We start from the raw sequence: 16,929 nt of genomic DNA, 5'->3' as shown, positions 1-16,929 counted from the left end.
ACTCAGTCTCAGACTCAGTCTCAGTCTCAGACTCAGACTCAGTCTCAGTCTCAGACTCAGACTCAGTCACAGATTGAGTCTCAGACTCAGTCTCAGTCTCTGACTCAGTCTCAGTCTCAGACTCAGACTCAGACTCAGTCTCAGTCTCAGACTCAGACTCAGTCTCAGTCTCAGACTCAGACTCAGACTCAGACTCAGTCTCAGACTCAGTCTCAGTCTCAGACTCAGTCACAGATTGAGTCTCAGACTCAGTCTCAGTCTCTGACTCAGTCTCAGACTCAGTCTCAGACTCAGTCTCAGTCTCAGTCTCAGACTCAGTCTCAGTCTCAGACTCAGACTCAGTCACAGATTGAGTCTCAGACTCAGTCTCAGTCTCTGACTCAGTCCCAGACTCAATCTCAGTCTCAGTCTCAGTCTCGGACTCAGTCTCAGATTCCGACTCAGTCTCAGTCTCAGTCTCAGTCTCAGTCTCAGACTCAGTGTCAGTCTCAGACTCAGACTCAGACTCAGACTCAGTCTCAGACTTAGACTCAGTCTCTGTCTCTGTCTCAGTCTCAGACTCAGTCTCAGTCTCAGTCTCAGACTCAGTCTAAGTCTCAGTCGCAGTCTCAGACTCAGTCTCAGATTCAGACTCAGTCTCAGTCTCAGACTCAGTCTCAGTCTCAGACTCAGACTCAGACTCAGTCTCAGTCTCAGACTCAGACTCAGTCTCAGTCTCAGACTCAGACTCAGACTCAGACTCAGTCTCAGACTCAGTCTCAGTCTCAGACTCAGTCACAGATTGAGTCTCAGACTCAGTCTCAGTCTCTGACTCAGTCTCAGACTCAGTCTCAGACTCAGTCTCAGTCTCAGACTCAGACTCAGTCTCAGTCTCAGACTCAGACTCAGTCACAGATTGAGTTTCAGACTCAGTCTCAGTCTCTGACTCAGTCTCAGTCTCAGACTCAGACTCAGACTCAGTCTCAGTCTCAGACTCAGACTCAGTCTCAGTCTCAGACTCAGACTCAGACTCAGACTCAGTCTCAGACTCAGTCTCAGTCTCAGACTCAGTCACAGGTTGAGTCTCAGACTCAGTCTCAGTCTCTGACTCAGTCTCAGACTCAGTCTCAGTCTCAGTCTCAGACTCAGTCTCAGTCTCAGACTCAGACTCAGTCACAGATTGAGTCTCAGACTCAGTCTCAGTCTCTGACTCAGTCTCAGACTCAGTCTCAGTCTCAGTCTCAGACTCAGTCTCAGTCTCAGACTCAGTCTCAGATTCAGACTCTGTCTCAGTCTCAGACTCAGTATCAGACTCAGTCTCAGTCTCAGAGTCAGTCTCAGTCTCAGTCTCAGACTGAGACTCAGTCTCAGTCTCAGCCTCAGTCTCAGTCTCAGTCTCAGTGTCAGACTCAGTCTCAGACTCAGTCTCTGTCTCAGACTCAGTTTCAGTCTCAGCCTCAGTCTCAGACTCAGTCTCAGTCTCAGTCTCAGGATCAGACTCAGTCTCGGTCTCAGTCTCAGACTCAGTCTCGGTCTCAGTCTCAGACTCAGTCTCAGTCTCAGACTCAGACTCAGTCCCAGACTAAGTCTCAGACTCAGTCCCAGACTCAGTCTCAGACTCAGTCTCAGACTCAGCCTCAGTCTGAGACTCAGACCCAGTCTCAGTCTCAGTCTCAGTCTCAGATTCAGTCTCAGTCTCAGTCTCAGTCTCAGACTCAGTCTCAGTCTCAGTCTCAGACTCAGTCTCAGTCTCAGACTCAGTCTCAATCTCAGACTCAGTATCAAACTCAGTCACAGTCTCAGTCTCAGTCTCAGTTTCAGACTCAGTCTCAGTCTCAGACCCAGTCTCAGTCTCAGTCTCAGACTCAGTCTCAGTCTCAGACTCAGACTCAGTCCCAAACTCAGTCTCAGACTCAGGCTCAGTCTCAGACTCAGTATCAGACTCAGTCTCAGTCTCAGTCTCAGTCTCAGTCTCAGTCTCAGTCTCAGATTCAGACTCAGTCTCAGTCTCAGACAGTCTCAGACTCACACTCAGTCTCAGTCTCAGTCTCAGCTTCAGATTCAGACTCAGTCTCAGACTCATTCTCAGTCTCAGACTCCGACTCAGTCTCAGACTCAGTCTCAGACTCATTCTCAGTCTCAGACTCTGTCTCAGTCTCAGACAGTGTCAGACTCCGACTCAGTCTCAGACTCAGCTACAGATTCAGACTCAGTCTCAGACTCATTATCAGTCTCAGACTCCGACTCAGTCTCAGACTCAGTCTCAGACTCATTCTCAGTCTCAGACTCTGTCTCAGTCTCAGACAGTCTCAGACTCCGACTCAGTCTCAGACTCAGTCTCAGTCTCAGTCTCAGACTCAGTCTCAGTCTCAGACTCAGATTCAGACTCAGTCTCAGACTCAGTCTCAGTCTCAGACTCAGTCTCAGTCTCAGACAGTCTCAGACTCACACTCAGTCTCAGTCTCAGCTTCAGATTCAGACTCAGTCTCAGACTCATTCTCGGTCTCAGTCTCCGACTCAGTCTCAGACTCAGTCTCAGACTCATTCTCAGTCTCAGACTCTGTCTCAGTCTCAGACAGTCTCAGACTCCGACTCAGTCTCAGACTCAGCTTTGGATTCAGACTCAGTCTCAGACTCATTCTCAGTCTCATACTCCGACTCAGTCTCAGACTCAGTCTCAGACTCATTCTCAGTCTCAGACTCTGTCTCAGTCTCAGACAGTCTCAGACTCCGACTCAGTCTCAGACTCAGTCTCAGTCTCAGACTCAGTCTCAGACTCAGTCTCAGTCTCAGACTCAGTCTCAGTCTCAGACTCAGTCTCAGACTCAATCTCGGTCTCAGACTCAGTCTCAAACTCAGTCTCAGTCTCTGTCTCAGACTCAGTCTCAGTCTCAGTCTCTGACTCAGTCTCAGACTCAGTCTCTGTCTATGTCTCAGTCTCAGACTCAGTCTCAGTCTCAGTTTCATTCTCAGTCTCAGACTCTGTCTCAGTCTCAGACAGTCTCAGACTCCGACTCAGTCTCAGACTCAGTCTCAGTCTCAGTCTCAGTCTCAGACTCAGTCTCAGATTCAGACTCAGTCTCAGTCTCAGACTCAGTCTCAGACTCAGTCTCAGTCTCTGTCTCAGTCTCAGTCTCAGACTCAGTCTCAGTCTCAGCCTCAGACTCAGTCTCAGATTCAGACTCAGTCTCAGCCTCAGTCTCAGACTCAGTCTCAGTCTCTGTCTCAGTCTCAGACTCAGACTCAGTCTCAGTCTCAGACTCAGTCTCAATCTCAGACTCAGTATCAGACTCAGTCACAGTCTCAGTCTCAGTCTCAGTTTCAGACTCAGTCTCAGTCTCAGACCCAGTCTCAGTCTCAGTCTCAGACTCAGTCTCAGTCTCAGACTCAGACTCAGTCCCAGACTCAGTCTCAGACTCAGGCTCAGTCTCAGACTCAGTATCAGACTCAGTCTCAGTCTCAGTCTCAGTCTCAGTCTCAGATTCAGACTCAGTCTCAGACTCAGTCTCAGTCTCAGACTCAGTCTCAGTCTCAGACAGTCTCAGACTCACACTCAGTCTCAGTCTCAGCTTCAGATTCAGACTCAGTCTTAGACTCATTCTCGGTCTCAGTCTCCGACTCAGTCTCAGACTCAGTCTCAGACTCATTCTCAGTCTCAGACTCTGTCTCAGTCTCAGACAGTCTCAGACTCCGACTCAGTCTCAGACTCAGCTTCAGATTCAGACTCAGTCTCAGACTCATTCTCAGTCTCATACTCCGACTCAGTCTCAGACTCAGTCTCAGACTCATTCTCAGTCTCAGACTCTGTCTCAGTCTCAGACAGTCTGAGACTCCGAATCAGTCTCAGTCTCAGACTCAGTCTCAGAATCATTCTCAGTCTCAGACTCTGTCTCAGTCTCAGACAGTCTCAGACTCCGACTCAGTCTCAGACTCAGTCTCAGTCTCAGTCTCAGACTCAGTCTCAGTCTCAGACTCAGTCTCAGACTCAGTCTCAGTCTCAGACTCAGTCTCAGTCTCAGACTCAGTCTCAGACTCAATCTCAGTCTCAGACTCAGTCTCAAACTCAGTCTCAGTCTCTGTCTCAGACTCAGTCTCAGTCTAGGTCTCAGACTCAGTCTCAGACTCAGTCTCTGTCTATGTCTCAGTCTCAGACTCAGTCTCAGAGTCAATCTCAGTCTCAGTCTCAGACTGAGACTCAGTCTCGGTCTCAGCCTCAGTCTCAGTCTCAGTCTCAGTGTCAGACTCAGATTCAGTCTCAGTCTCAGACTCAGTCTCAGACTCAGTCTCAGTCTCAGACTCAGTCTCAGACTCAGTCTCACACTCAGACTCAGACTCAGTCTCAGTCTCAGACTCAGACTCAGCCTCAGTCTCAGATTCAGACTCAGTCTCAGTCTCAGACTCACAATCAGTCTCAGTCTCAGATTCAGACTCAGTCTCAGTCCCAGACTCAGTCTCAGTCCCAGACTCAATCTCAGTCTCAGTCTCAGTCTCGGACTCAATCTCAGATTCCGACTCAGTCTCAGTCTCAGTCTCAGGCTCAGTCTCAGTCTCAGACACAGTCTCAGTCTCAGTCTCAGACTCAGTCTCAGTCTCAGACTCAGACTCAGTCCCAGACTCAGTCTCAGACTCAGGCTCAGTCTCAGACTCAGTATCAGACTCAGTCTCAGTCTCAGTCTCAGACTCAGTCTCAGTCTCAGTCGCACTCTCAGACTCAGTCTCAGATTCCGACTCAGTCTCAGTCTCAGTCTCAGACTCAGTCTCAGTCTCAGTCTCAGACTCAGACTCAGTCTCAGTCTCAGACTCAGACTCAGTTTCAGTCTCAGACTCAGACTCAGACTCAGTCTCAGACTCAGTCTCAGACTCAGACTCAGTCTCAGACAGTCTCAGACTCGGTCTCAGTCTCAGACTCAGTCTCAGTCTCAGTCTCAGACTCAGTCTCAGTCTCAGTCTCAGACTCAGTCTCAGACTCAGTCTCAGTTTCAGACTCATTCTCAGACTCAGTCTCAGTCTCAGACTCAGTCTCAGACTCAGGCTCAGTCAGTCTCAGACTCAGTCTCAGACTCATTCTCAGTCTCAGACTCTGTCTCAGTCTCAGACAGTCTCAGACTCCGACTCAGTCTCAGACTCAGTCTCAGTCTCAGTCTCAGACTCAGTCTCAGTCTCAGACTCAGTCTCAGACTCAGTCTCAGTCTCAGACTCAGTCTCAATCTCAGACTCAGTCTCAGACTCAATCTCAGTCTCAGACTCAGTCTCAAACTCAGTCTCAGTCTCTGTCTCAGACTCAGTCTCAGTCTCAGTCTCAGACTCAGTCTCAGACTCAGTCTCTGTCTATGTCTCAGTCTCAGACTCAGTCTCAGAGTCAATCTCAGCCTCAGTCTCAGTCTCAGTCTCAGTGTCAGACTCAGATTCAGTCTCAGTCTCAGACTCAGTCTCAGACTCAGTCTCAGTCTCAGACTCAGTCTCAGACTCAGTCTCACACTCAGACTCAGACTCAGTCTCAGTCTCAGTCTCAGTCTCAGCCTCAGTCTCAGATTCAGACTCAGTCTAGGTCTCAGACTCACAATCAGTCTCAGTCTCAGATTCAGACTCAGTCTCAGTCCCAGACTCAGTCTCAGTCCCCGACTCAATCTCAGTCTCAGTCTCAGTCTCGGACTCAATCTCAGATTCCGACTCAGTCTCAGTCTCAGTCTCAGGCTCAGTCTCAGTCTCAGACACAGTCTCAGTCTCAGTCTCAGACTCAGTCTCAGTCTCAGACTCAGACTCAGTCCCAGACTCAGTCTCAGACTCAGGCTCAGTCTCAGACTCAGTATCAGACTCAGTCTCAGTCTCAGTCTCAGTCTCAATCTCAGACTCAGTATCAGACTCAGTCACAGTCTCAGTCTCAGTCTCAGTTTCAGACTCAGTCTCAGTCTCAGACCCAGTCTCAGTCTCAGTCTCAGACTCAGACTCAGTCCCAGACTCAGTCTCAGACTCAGGCTCAGTCTCAGACTCAGTATCAGACTCAGTCTCAGTCTCAGTCTCAGTCTCAGTCTCAGATTCAGACTCAGTCTCAGACTCAGTCTCAGTCTCAGACTCAGTCTCAGTCTCAGACAGTCTCAGACTCACACTCAGTCTCAGTCTCAGTCTCAGCTTCAGATTCAGACTCAGTTTCAGACTCCGACTCAGTCTCAGACTCCGACTCAGTCTCAGACTCAGTCTCAGACTCATTCTCAGTCTCAGACTCTGTCTCAGTCTCAGACAGTGTCAGACTCCGACTCAGTCTCAGACTCAGCTACAGATTCAGACTCAGTCTCAGACTCATTCTCAGTCTCAGACTCCGACTCAGTCTCAGACTCAGTCTCAGACTCATTCTCAGTCTCAGACTCTGTCTCAGTCTCAGACAGTCTCAGACTCCGACTCAGTCTCAGACTCAGTCTCAGTCTCAGTCTCAGACTCAGTCTCAGTCTCAGACTCAGTCTCAGACTCAGTCTCAGTCTCAGACTCAGTCTCAGTCTCAGACTCAGTCTCAGACTCAATCTCAGTCTCAGACTCAGTCTCAAACTCAGTCTCAGTCTCTGTCTCAGACTCAGTCTCAGTCTCAGTCTCAGACTCAGTCTCAGACTCAGTCTCTGTCTATGTCTCAGTCTCAGACTCAGTCTCAGAGTCAATCTCAGTCTCAGTCTCAGACTGAGACTCAGTCTCGGTCTCAGCCTCAGTCTCAGTCTCAGTCTCAGTGTCAGACTCAGATTCAGTCTCAGTCTCAGACTCAGTCTCAGACTCAGTCTCAGTCTCAGACTCAGTCTCAGACTCAGTCTCACACTCAGACTCAGACTCAGTCTCAGTCTCAGTCTCAGTCTCAGCCTCAGTCTCAGATTCAGACTCAGTCTCAGTCTCAGACTCACAATCAGTCTCAGTCTCAGATTCAGACTCAGTCTCAGTCCCAGACTCAGTCTCAGTCCCAGACTCAATCTCAGTCTCAGTCTCAGTCTCGGACTCAATCTCAGATTCCGACTCAGTCTCAGTCTCAGTCTCAGGCTCAGTCTCAGTCTCAGACACAGTCTCAGTCTCAGTCTCAGACTCAGTCTCAGTCTCAGACTCAGACTCAGTCCCAGACTCAGTCTCAGACTCAGGCTCAGTCTCAGACTCAGTATCAGACTCAGTCTCAGTCTCAGTCTCAGACTCAGTCTCAGTCTCAGTCGCACTCTCAGACTCAGTCTCAGATTCCGACTCAGTCCCAGTCTCAGTCTCAGACTCAGTCTCAGTCTCAGTCTCAGACTCAGACTCAGTCTCAGTCTCAGACTCAGACTCAGTCTCAGTCTCAGACTCAGTCTCAGACTCAGTCTCAGTCTCAGTCTCAGTCTCAGACTCAGTCTCAGACTCAGTCTCAGTCTCAGTCTCAGTCCCAGACTCAGTCTCAGACTCAGTCTCAGACTCAGTCTCAGACTCAGTCTCAGTCTCAGACAGTCTCAGACTCGGTCTCAGTCTCAGACTCAGTCTCAGTCTCAGTCTCAGACTCAGTCTCAGTCTCAGTCTCAGACTCAGTCTCAGACTCAGTCTCAGTTTCAGACTCATTCTCAGACTCAGTCTCAGTCTCAGACTCAGTCTCAGACTCAGGCTCAGTCAGTCTCAGACTCAGTCTCAGACTCAATCTCAGTCTCAGACTCAGTCTCAGTCTCAGTCTCTGTGTCTGTCTCAGTCTCAGACTCAGTCTCAGTCTCAGTCTCAGACTCAGTCTCAGACTCAGTCTCAGTCTCAGACTCAGTCTCAGACTCAGTCTCTGTCTCTGTCTCAGTCTCAGACTCAGTCTCAGTCTCAGACTCAGACTCAGTCTCAGTCTCAGACCCAGTCTCAGTCTCAGACTCAGACTCAGTCTCAGTCTCAGACTCAGACTCAGTCCCAGACCAGTCTCAGTCTCAGTATCAGACTCAGTCTCAGTCTCAGACTCAGTGTCAGAGTCAGTCTCAGACTCAGTCTCAGTCTCAGGCTCAGTCTCAGATTTAGACTCTGTCTCAGACTCAGTCTCAGTCCCAGACGCAGTCTCAGACTCAGTCTCAGTCTCAGTCTCAGACTCAGTCTCAGTCTGAGACTCAGTCTCTATCTCAGTGTCAGACTCAGACTCAGTCCCAGACGCAGTCTCAGTCTCAGACTCAGTCTCAGTCTCAGACTCAGTCTCAGTCTCAGACTCAGTCTCAGATTTAGACTCTGTCTCAGTCTCAGACTCAGTCTCAGTCTCAGTCTCAATCTCAGTCTCACAGTCAGTCTCAGTCTCAGACCAAAACTCAGTCTCAGTCTCAGTCTCTGTTTCTGTCTGAGACTCAGACTCAGTCCCAGTCTCAAACTCAGTCTCAGTCTCTGTCTCAGACTCAGTCTCAGTCTCAGACTCAGTCTCAGTCTCAAACTCAATCTCAGTCTCTGTCTAAGACTCAGTCTCAGTCTCTGTCTCAGACTCAGTTTCAATCTCAGCCTCAGTCTCAGACTCAGCCTCAGTCTGAGACTCAGACTCAGTCTCAGACTCAGTCTCTGTCTCAGACTCAGTTTCAGTCTCAGCCTCAGTCTCAGACTCAGTCTCAGTCTCAGTCTCAGGATCAGACTCAGTCTCAGACTCAGTCTCTGTCTCAGACTCAGTTTCAGTCTCAGCCTCAGTCTCAGACTCAGTCTCAGACTCATTCTCAGTCTCAGACTCTGTCTCAGTCTCAGACAGTCTCAGACTCCGACTCAGTCTCAGACTCAGTCTCAGTCTCAGTCTCAGACTCAGTCTCAGTCTCAGACTCAGTCTCAGACTCAGTCTCAGTCTCAGACTCAGTCTCAGTCTCAGACTCAGTCTCAGACTCAATCTCAGTCTCAGACTCAGTCTCAAACTCAGTCTCAGTCTCTGTCTCAGACTCAGTCTCAGTCTCAGTCTCAGACTCAGTCTCAGACTCAGTCTCTGTCTATGTCTCAGTCTCAGACTCAGTCTCAGAGTCAATCTCAGTCTCAGTCTCAGACTGAGACTCAGTCTCAGTCTCAGTCTCAGTGTCAGACTCAGATTCAGTCTCAGTCTCAGACTCAGTCTCAGACTCAGTCTCAGTCTCAGACTCAGTCTCAGACTCAGACTCAGACTCAGTCTCAGTCTCAGTCTCAGTCTCAGTCTCGGACTCAGTCTCAGATTCAGACTCAGTCTCAGTCTCAGACTCACAATCAGTCTCAGTCTCAGATTCAGACTCAGTCTCAGTCCCAGACTCAGTCTCAGTCCCAGAATCAATCTCAGTCTCAGTCTCAGTCTCAGGCTCAGTCTCAGTCTCAGACTCAGACTCAGACTCAGTCTCAGTCTCAAACTCAGACTCAGTCTCAGTCTCAGACTCAGTCTCAGTCTCAGACTCAGTCTCAGACTCAATCTCAGTCTCAGACTCAGTCTCAAACTCAGTCTCAGTCTCTGTCTCAGACTCAGTCTCAGTCTAGGTCTCAGACTCAGTCTCAGACTCAGTCTCTGTCTATGTCTCAGTCTCAGACTCAGTCTCAGAGTCAATCTCAGTCTCAGTCTCAGACTGAGACTCAGTCTCGGTCTCAGCCTCAGTCTCAGTCTCAGTCTCAGTGTCAGACTCAGATTCAGTCTCAGTCTCAGACTCAGTCTCAGACTCAGTCTCAGTCTCAGACTCAGTCTCAGACTCAGTCTCACACTCAGACTCAGACTCAGTCTCAGTCTCAGACTCAGACTCAGCCTCAGTCTCAGATTCAGACTCAGTCTCAGTCTCAGACTCACAATCAGTCTCAGTCTCAGATTCAGACTCAGTCTCAGTCCCAGACTCAGTCTCAGTCCCAGACTCAATCTCAGTCTCAGTCTCAGTCTCGGACTCAATCTCAGATTCCGACTCAGTCTCAGTCTCAGTCTCAGGCTCAGTCTCAGTCTCAGACACAGTCTCAGTCTCAGTCTCAGACTCAGTCTCAGTCTCAGACTCAGACTCAGTCCCAGACTCAGTCTCAGACTCAGGCTCAGTCTCAGACTCAGTATCAGACTCAGTCTCAGTCTCAGTCTCAGACTCAGTCTCAGTCTCAGTCGCACTCTCAGACTCAGTCTCAGATTCCGACTCAGTCTCAGTCTCAGTCTCAGACTCAGTCTCAGTCTCAGTCTCAGACTCAGACTCAGTCTCAGTCTCAGACTCAGACTCAGTTTCAGTCTCAGACTCAGACTCAGACTCAGTCTCAGACTCAGTCTCAGACTCAGACTCAGTCTCAGACAGTCTCAGACTCGGTCTCAGTCTCAGACTCAGTCTCAGTCTCAGTCTCAGACTCAGTCTCAGTCTCAGTCTCAGACTCAGTCTCAGACTCAGTCTCAGTTTCAGACTCAGTCTCAGACTCAGTCTCAGTCTCAGACTCAGTCTCAGACTCAGGCTCAGTCAGTCTCAGACTCAGTCTCAGACTCATTCTCAGTCTCAGACTCTGTCTCAGTCTCAGACAGTCTCAGACTCCGACTCAGTCTCAGACTCAGTCTCAGTCTCAGTCTCAGACTCAGTCTCAGTCTCAGACTCAGTCTCAGACTCAGTCTCAGTCTCAGACTCAGTCTCAATCTCAGACTCAGTCTCAGACTCAATCTCAGTCTCAGACTCAGTCTCAAACTCAGTCTCAGTCTCTGTCTCAGACTCAGTCTCAGTCTCAGTCTCAGACTCAGTCTCAGACTCAGTCTCTGTCTATGTCTCAGTCTCAGACTCAGTCTCAGAGTCAATCTCAGTCTCAGTCTCAGACTGAGACTCAGTCTCGGTCTCAGCCTCAGTCTCAGTCTCAGTCTCAGTGTCAGACTCAGATTCAGTCTCAGTCTCAGACTCAGTCTCAGACTCAGTCTCAGTCTCAGACTCAGTCTCAGACTCAGTCTCACACTCAGACTCAGACTCAGTCTCAGTCTCAGTCTCAGTCTCAGCCTCAGTCTCAGATTCAGACTCAGTCTAGGTCTCAGACTCACAATCAGTCTCAGTCTCAGATTCAGACTCAGTCTCAGTCCCAGACTCAGTCTCAGTCCCCGACTCAATCTCAGTCTCAGTCTCAGTCTCGGACTCAATCTCAGATTCCGACTCAGTCTCAGTCTCAGTCTCAGGCTCAGTCTCAGTCTCAGACACAGTCTCAGTCTCAGTCTCAGACTCAGTCTCAGTCTCAGACTCAGACTCAGTCCCAGACTCAGTCTCAGACTCAGGCTCAGTCTCAGACTCAGTATCAGACTCAGTCTCAGTCTCAGTCTCAGTCTCAATCTCAGACTCAGTATCAGACTCAGTCACAGTCTCAGTCTCAGTCTCAGTTTCAGACTCAGTCTCAGTCTCAGACCCAGTCTCAGTCTCAGTCTCAGACTCAGACTCAGTCCCAGACTCAGTCTCAGACTCAGGCTCAGTCTCAGACTCAGTATCAGACTCAGTCTCAGTCTCAGTCTCAGTCTCAGTCTCAGATTCAGACTCAGTCTCAGACTCAGTCTCAGTCTCAGACTCAGTCTCAGTCTCAGACAGTCTCAGACTCACACTCAGTCTCAGTCTCAGTCTCAGCTTCAGATTCAGACTCAGTTTCAGACTCCGACTCAGTCTCAGACTCCGACTCAGTCTCAGACTCAGTCTCAGACTCATTCTCAGTCTCAGACTCTGTCTCAGTCTCAGACAGTGTCAGACTCCGACTCAGTCTCAGACTCAGCTACAGATTCAGACTCAGTCTCAGACTCATTCTCAGTCTCAGACTCCGACTCAGTCTCAGACTCAGTCTCAGACTCATTCTCAGTCTCAGACTCTGTCTCAGTCTCAGACAGTCTCAGACTCCGACTCAGTCTCAGACTCAGTCTCAGTCTCAGTCTCAGACTCAGTCTCAGTCTCAGACTCAGTCTCAGACTCAGTCTCAGTCTCAGACTCAGTCTCAGTCTCAGACTCAGTCTCAGACTCAATCTCAGTCTCAGACTCAGTCTCAAACTCAGTCTCAGTCTCTGTCTCAGACTCAGTCTCAGTCTCAGTCTCAGACTCAGTCTCAGACTCAGTCTCTGTCTATGTCTCAGTCTCAGACTCAGTCTCAGAGTCAATCTCAGTCTCAGTCTCAGACTGAGACTCAGTCTCGGTCTCAGCCTCAGTCTCAGTCTCAGTCTCAGTGTCAGACTCAGATTCAGTCTCAGTCTCAGACTCAGTCTCAGACTCAGTCTCAGTCTCAGACTCAGTCTCAGACTCAGTCTCACACTCAGACTCAGACTCAGTCTCAGTCTCAGTCTCAGTCTCAGCCTCAGTCTCAGATTCAGACTCAGTCTCAGTCTCAGACTCACAATCAGTCTCAGTCTCAGATTCAGACTCAGTCTCAGTCCCAGACTCAGTCTCAGTCCCAGACTCAATCTCAGTCTCAGTCTCAGTCTCGGACTCAATCTCAGATTCCGACTCAGTCTCAGTCTCAGTCTCAGGCTCAGTCTCAGTCTCAGACACAGTCTCAGTCTCAGTCTCAGACTCAGTCTCAGTCTCAGACTCAGACTCAGTCCCAGACTCAGTCTCAGACTCAGGCTCAGTCTCAGACTCAGTATCAGACTCAGTCTCAGTCTCAGTCTCAGACTCAGTCTCAGTCTCAGTCGCACTCTCAGACTCAGTCTCAGATTCCGACTCAGTCCCAGTCTCAGTCTCAGACTCAGTCTCAGTCTCAGTCTCAGACTCAGACTCAGTCTCAGTCTCAGACTCAGACTCAGTCTCAGTCTCAGACTCAGTCTCAGACTCAGTCTCAGTCTCAGTCTCAGTCTCAGACTCAGTCTCAGACTCAGTCTCAGTCTCAGTCTCAGTCCCAGACTCAGTCTCAGACTCAGTCTCAGACTCAGTCTCAGACTCAGTCTCAGTCTCAGACAGTCTCAGACTCGGTCTCAGTCTCAGACTCAGTCTCAGTCTCAGTCTCAGACTCAGTCTCAGTCTCAGTCTCAGACTCAGTCTCAGACTCAGTCTCAGTTTCAGACTCATTCTCAGACTCAGTCTCAGTCTCAGACTCAGTCTCAGACTCAGGCTCAGTCAGTCTCAGACTCAGTCTCAGACTCAATCTCAGTCTCAGACTCAGTCTCAGTCTCAGTCTCTGTGTCTGTCTCAGTCTCAGACTCAGTCTCAGTCTCAGTCTCAGACTCAGTCTCAGACTCAGTCTCAGTCTCAGACTCAGTCTCAGACTCAGTCTCTGTCTCTGTCTCAGTCTCAGACTCAGTCTCAGTCTCAGACTCAGACTCAGTCTCAGTCTCAGACCCAGTCTCAGTCTCAGACTCAGACTCAGTCTCAGTCTCAGACTCAGACTCAGTCCCAGACCAGTCTCAGTCTCAGTATCAGACTCAGTCTCAGTCTCAGACTCAGTGTCAGAGTCAGTCTCAGACTCAGTCTCAGTCTCAGGCTCAGTCTCAGATTTAGACTCTGTCTCAGACTCAGTCTCAGTCCCAGACGCAGTCTCAGACTCAGTCTCAGTCTCAGTCTCAGACTCAGTCTCAGTCTGAGACTCAGTCTCTATCTCAGTGTCAGACTCAGACTCAGTCCCAGACGCAGTCTCAGTCTCAGACTCAGTCTCAGTCTCAGACTCAGTCTCAGTCTCAGACTCAGTCTCAGATTTAGACTCTGTCTCAGTCTCAGACTCAGTCTCAGTCTCAGTCTCAATCTCAGTCTCACAGTCAGTCTCAGTCTCAGACCAAAACTCAGTCTCAGTCTCAGTCTCTGTTTCTGTCTGAGACTCAGACTCAGTCCCAGTCTCAAACTCAGTCTCAGTCTCTGTCTCAGACTCAGTCTCAGTCTCAGACTCAGTCTCAGTCTCAAACTCAATCTCAGTCTCTGTCTCAGACTCAGTCTCAGTCTCTGTCTCAGACTCAGTTTCAATCTCAGCCTCAGTCTCAGACTCAGCCTCAGTCTGAGACTCAGACTCAGTCTCAGACTCAGTCTCTGTCTCAGACTCAGTTTCAGTCTCAGCCTCAGTCTCAGACTCAGTCTCAGTCTCAGTCTCAGGATCAGACTCAGTCTCAGACTCAGTCTCTGTCTCAGACTCAGTTTCAGTCTCAGCCTCAGTCTCAGACTCAGTCTCAGACTCATTCTCAGTCTCAGACTCTGTCTCAGTCTCAGACAGTCTCAGACTCCGACTCAGTCTCAGACTCAGTCTCAGTCTCAGTCTCAGACTCAGTCTCAGTCTCAGACTCAGTCTCAGACTCAGTCTCAGTCTCAGACTCAGTCTCAGTCTCAGACTCAGTCTCAGACTCAATCTCAGTCTCAGACTCAGTCTCAAACTCAGTCTCAGTCTCTGTCTCAGACTCAGTCTCAGTCTCAGTCTCAGACTCAGTCTCAGACTCAGTCTCTGTCTATGTCTCAGTCTCAGACTCAGTCTCAGAGTCAATCTCAGTCTCTGTCTCAGACTAAGACTCAGTCTCAGTCTCAGTCTCAGACTCAGTCTCAGTCTCAGTCGCACTCTCAGACTCAGTCTCAGATTCCGACTCAGTCTCAGTCTCAGTCTCAGACTCAGTCTCAGTCTCAGTCTCAGAATCAGACTCAGTCTCAGTCTCAGACTCAGACTCAGTTTCAGTCTCAGACTCAGACTCAGACTCAGTCTCAGACTCAGTCTCAGACTCAGTCTCAGTCTCAGTCTCAGTGTCAGACTCAGATTCAGTCTCAGTCTCAGACTCAGTCTCAGACTCAGTCTCAGTCTCAGACTCAGTCTCAGACTCAGACTCAGACTCAGTCTCAGTCTCAGTCTCAGTCTCAGTCTCGGACTCAGTCTCAGATTCAGACTCAGTCTCAGTCTCAGACTCACAATCAGTCTCAGTCTCAGATTCAGACTCAGTCTCAGTCCCAGACTCAGTCTCAGTCCCAGAATCAATCTCAGTCTCAGTCTCAGTCTCAGGCTCAGTCTCAGTCTCAGACTCAGACTCAGACTCAGTCTCAGTCTCAAACTCAGACTCAGTCTCAGTCTCAGACTCAGTCTCAGTCTCAGTCTCTGTCTCAGACTAAGACTCAGTCTCAGTCTCAGTCTCAGACTCAGTCTCAGTCTCAGTCGCACTCTCAGACTCAGTCTCAGATTCCGACTCAGTCTCAGTCTCAGTCTCAGACTCAGTCTCAGTCTCAGTCTCAGAATCAGACTCAGTCTCAGTCTCAGACTCAGACTCAGTTTCAGTCTCAGACTCAGACTCAGACTCAGTCTCAGACTCAGTCTCAGACTCAGTCTCAGTCTCAGTCTCTGATTCAGACACAGTCTCAGACTCATTCTCAGTCTCAGACTCAGTCTCAGTCTCAGACAGTCTCAGACTCGGTCTCAGTCTCAGACTCAGTCTCAGTCTCAGTCTCAGACTCAGTCTCAGTCTCAGTCTCAGACTCATTCTCAGACTCAGTCTCAGTTTCAGACTCAGTCTCAGACTCAGTCTCAGTCTCAGACTCAGTCTCAGACTCAGGCTCAGTCAGTCTCAGACTCAGTCTCACACTCAATCTCAGTCTCAGACTCAGTCTCAGACTCAGTCTCTGTCTCTGTCTCAGTCTCAGACTCAGTCTCAGTCTCAGTCTCAGACTCAGTCTCAGACTCAGTCTCAGTCTCAGACTCAGTCTCAGACTCAGTCTCAGTCTCAGACTCAGTCTCAGTCTCAGACTCAGTCTCAGTCTCAGACTCAGACTCAGTCTCAGTCTCAGACTCAGACTCAGACTCAGTCTCAGACTCAGTCTCAGTCTCAGACTCAGTCACAGATTGAGTCTCAGACTCAGTCTCAGTCTCTGACTCAGTCTCAGACTCAGTCTCAGACTCAGTCTCAGTCTCAGTCTCAGACTCAGTCTCAGTCTCAGACTCAGACTCAGTCACAGATTGAGTCTCAGACTCAGTCTCAGTCTCTGACTCAGTCTCAGACTCAGTCTCAGTCTCAGACTCAGTCTCAGTCTCAGACTCAGTCTCAGATTCAGACTCTGTCTCAGTCTCAGACTCAGTCTCAGACTCAGTCTCAGTCTCAGAGTCAGTCTCAGTCTCAGTCTCAGACTGAGACTCAGTCTCAGTCTCAGCCTCAGTCTCAGTCTCAGTCTCAGTGTCAGACTCAGTCTCAGACTCAGTCTCTGTCTCAGACTCAGTTTCAGTCTCAGCCTCAGTCTCAGACTCAGTCTCAGTCTCAGTCTCAGGATCAGACTCAGTCTCGGTCTCAGTCTCAGACTCAGTCTCGGTCTCAGTCTCAGACTCAGTCTCAGTCTCAGACTCAGACTCAGTCCCAGACTCAGTCTCAGACTCAGTCCCAGACTCAGTCTCAGTTTCAGTCTCAGACTCAGCCTCAGTCTGAGACTCAGTCCCAGTCTCAGTCTCAGTCTCAGTCTCAGATTCAGTCTCAGTCTCAGTCTCAGTCTCAGACTCAGTCTCAGTCTCAGTCTCAGACTCAGTCTCAGTCTCAGACTCAGTCTCAATCTCAGACTCAGTATCAGACTCAGTCACAGTCTCAGTCTCAGTCTCAGTTTCAGACTCAGTCTCAGTCTCAGTCTCAGTCTCAGTCTCAGATTCAGACTCAGTCTCAGACTCAGTCTCAGTCTCAGACTCAGTCTCAGTCTCAGACAGTCTCAGACTCGGTCTCAGTCTCAGTCTCAGCTTCAGATTCAGACTCAGTCTTAGACTCATTCTCGGTCTCAGTCTCCGACTCAGTCTCAGACTCATTCTCAGTCTCAGACTCTGTCTCAGTCTCAGACAGTCTCAGACTCCGACTCAGTCTCAGACTCAGCTTCAGATTCAGACTCAGTCTCAGACTCATTCTCAGTCTCATACTCCGACTCAGTCTCAGACTCAGTCTCAGACTCATTCTCAGTCTCAGACTCTGTCTCAGTCTCAGACAGTCTCAGACTCCGACTCAGTCTCAGACTCAGTCTCAGACTCAGTCTCAGACTCAGTCTCAGTCTCAGACTCAGTCTCAGTCTCAGACTCAGTCTCAGACTCAATCTCAGTCTCAGACTCAGTCTCAAACTCAGTCTCAGTCTCTGTCTCAGACTCAGTCTCAGTCTCAGTCTCAGACTCAGTCTCAGACTCAGTCTCTGTCTATGT

The sequence above is a fragment of the Chiloscyllium punctatum genome, chromosome 24 (assembly GCF_047496795.1).
Source record: "Chiloscyllium punctatum isolate Juve2018m chromosome 24, sChiPun1.3, whole genome shotgun sequence".
Classification (NCBI taxonomy): domain Eukaryota; kingdom Metazoa; phylum Chordata; class Chondrichthyes; order Orectolobiformes; family Hemiscylliidae; genus Chiloscyllium; species Chiloscyllium punctatum.
Note: the sequence above shows the minus strand (reverse complement) of the source record.